This window comes from Tenrec ecaudatus, chromosome 16, assembly GCF_050624435.1.
Source record: "Tenrec ecaudatus isolate mTenEca1 chromosome 16, mTenEca1.hap1, whole genome shotgun sequence".
NCBI classification, from domain to species: domain Eukaryota; kingdom Metazoa; phylum Chordata; class Mammalia; order Afrosoricida; family Tenrecidae; genus Tenrec; species Tenrec ecaudatus.
The window spans coordinates 85,993,094-85,996,190 of NC_134545.1; the positions used below are offsets into that span (position 1 = coordinate 85,993,094).

The window sequence follows — 3,097 nt, forward strand, 5'->3', positions numbered from 1 at the left end:
GCGCTGAAGTTGGAAAGGTCACGGGGGTGGGGTGCAGGCAGGCGGAGAGAAGCGGCTGCAGGGGAGCAGAGGGTGGAAGAGGAGGGTCGAGGAAAGGAGCCGCCCGAAGGAGCCCCGAGAGGGAAGGGGCACGCGGGCGGGGGAGGGGCGCCTGCCTGCGCGCAGCAGATGTTGCAGCTCCGCGGCTGGAGCTGCTAATGTAAGTGGAGTTTCTGCAATGGTAATTAGGAGGGCCCTCATTACCCTGGCGGAGCCGGCTGAGAGCCGATAAAGCCGAGGGGGAGAGGGCCCGACATCAGGGTAAAGGGGGAGCAGGGCCGCGGAGGAGCGGGGACGCTCGGCGAGCAGCTGGAACCCGCCAGGGTCGAGGGAGGGGAGCGCTGTGACCGGGAGTCGGGCGGCAAGGGCCGTCGGAGGGACAGACCGACGGACGTCGAAGCGGAGGGGGCGCCGGGGGGGGGGAGGAGGCTGGCGGAGAGCGGTGTCCAGAGGACGTTGTCGAGGATGGCTCTGGCCGGCGGGCCCACCTGAGTGTGGAGAGCCACAGAGGCCTGGGTTCGTTCGTTCGTGTGAGGAGAGCACCCAATGGCTGGACAGCAGTAGGCGGGCTGGAGGGTGAAGACCCAGAAACGGGCCACTGCTCCTCCAGGGGTCCCGCCCAGATGCCAGTGTGGGAATCGGGACTTGAACTTCAGAATCACCAGGACTAACGTGAGAAAGTCCGTCCGGATCGAAGGTTCCAGAATGTCAGGTTACAGACTTGGAACCAACGGGGATGATCTAGTCTCCAAGGTTGGAGGTACAAGCCCTCATTCTGTGCTCCCCCCCCCCCAGTGGTAAATTGAGCCCAGTCTCCTTCCAAACACAGTCCCTCCCTCCCATTGCCCCCTGCACATACACCCCACCCCCCCAAGCATTGAGCGCTGAAAGTGAGCCAGCAGCTCAGCACCTCTGCTCAGCACCTTGCTCTCCTCCTCCGGATCTCTCCAGCGAAAGGGGAGGGAGCCAAGGAGAGAATCCTGACATCCTATGACACCTGCTGGTTCCTTCCCCAGCCAGGGACCCAGAGGTGCTCCCAGACCCCCAGACTTGGACTTGGGTGGTGGCAAGAATGGGGAACCTGTTCTGCTATCTGCTTGAGTCACCCCAAGTGTTCCAGAATGTGCCCCATGAGGCTTCCAGAAGGATTGAGCAAACCCAGACTCTCCAGCCAAGAGACCAAGTCCCCCTCTCTTCTCCTTGGCCCCTCCAAGTCAAGCCAGAAACCCCAGAGCAATGAAGCAAGCCCAGAGCACAGAGGAATGGGACTTGTGGGTGGTCTTTGTAGGCAATCTCCCTTCCTCCAGCTGACAGCCCCCATTTTGCCAGCTCTCCCACACCCTGCAGCTGCCTTCTGAGGATCATTGACCCCTCCCTATCACTCCCATTTTCCAACTTCCTATAAGGAGCCTTGGTGACATGGCGGGTTTCGTGTTGGGCTGCTAACCTCAAGGCAGTAGTTCAGATCCAAGAACCGCTCTGAAAGAGGAGGCGTTCCACTCTGTAGAGATTTACAGCCTCAGAAACCTACAGGAGCAGTTCCGGCCTGCCCTGTCCGGTTGCTATGAGTAGGAATTGGAATCGACTGAACGGCAGTGAGTTTGGGTTTTGGAGCAGTTCCGGCCTGCCCTGTCCGGTTGCTATGAGTAGGAATTGGAATCCACTGAACGGCAGTGAGTTTGGGTTTTGGAGCAGTTCCGGCCTGCCCTGTCCGGTTGCTATGAGTAGGAATTGGAATCCACTGAACGGCAGTGAGTTTGGGTTTTGGAGCAGTTCCGGCCTGTCCGGTCGCGTTGCTATGAGTAGGAATTGGAATCGACTGAACGGCAGTGAGTTTGGGTTTGGGTTTTAGTTTCCTTTTTTTTTGCAGGGGTGGTGGTGGTGGTGTAGAGAACCCCATACTTACCTGGCCGGGGAGATACCGTGGTTCTCCCAGGGCGAGGCTTAGCCATTACACTCCAGATGCGCTGACCGCTGTGATTTCCCCAAATGTGGGAAACTCGACTGCATAATTTGTGGTAGTGGGGGTCTGTGTTCGAGCTCTCCCCTGAAAAAAAAGAAAAGAGAGAGAACGCCATAAACCTCTCCATTATGGAGAGAGTGGAACAGAGAGGGGAAATGAAAGTCCTGCCAGTGCCCACTCCAGAGGTCACCGTGGCTCCCAAAGGATTAAAAGTCCAGCCCTGGGCAGTGGTGGGTCTCTGGGTCTGGGAGAGCCCGGATGTCCCGCCTGCCCTCTTCTGCTGCACTCCTCCACGGCAGAGCAGGGGTTAATGGGGAGAGGCTGCGGGCCTGGAGCAGGAGGAGGCGTCGGGCCCCCTCCCCCCTCCCCCCCTCGAGTTGCTGACTCTTCCTTTTTGTTCGGGCTGACAGCGAGCACCTGGTGTGTTCAGCTACAATATTGTTCCTGCTTCCCTTCCCCCAGGCCCGGGGCTCCCCCTCTTTTCTCTCCCCGCCCCGCTGGCAGGCAGCCTGCCCCTCTGCCTTTGCTTTCCCTCTACCCCCTCTTGCCTGTGGTCTCCTAGGCCGCCCGTCCCCCCCCCCCTTCACCCACCACAAGCACCGACCCTGCGGTGTCAATAAACACAACATATGCCGCCATTAATGTGAAAATCGTGCCCTCTACTCCATTCATCCCCTCAGCTGAAGCCCGCTGGGGCTGTGGGTAAGGGAGTGGGGGAGAAAGGTCAAGTGGGAAACATTAACTACCCTCTTTTTGATCTGCTCAACCCCCACTCCTAACTCACTAGGGAGAGTGCATGAAATTATTGGGGCTTGGGTAAGATAAGAGTAGGGGTCTTCTGACACCCACATTTTCTGACATGCCCACTGAGCCCCAAGAAAGAAACAGATGAGCACTCCCACTCAGCCCATACCCCTCTTCCAATCCAGGGGTACAGAGTGAGGTCCCAGTTGGCTGGGCCTGACACCTAGGACCTTTCTCCCAGGAGAGCAGCGGTAGGGGGCTCTCCTCTCACAGGCCCAGCAGTCATCCATCCATCCATCGCAGCTCCTGGGTCCTAACAGTCTGTCTGTCCACTAGATTACAAAGGAAAAC

At 58.7% G+C, this 3,097-nt stretch overlaps 1 pseudogene; it reads left to right on the forward strand.

Annotated features, from left to right (window-relative positions):
• Positions 1-1,937: 1,937 nt before the first annotated feature.
• On the forward strand, positions 1,938-2,089 carry LOC142430164 (U1 spliceosomal RNA; annotated as a pseudogene).
• The last annotated feature ends 1,008 nt before the right edge of the window (positions 2,090-3,097 follow it).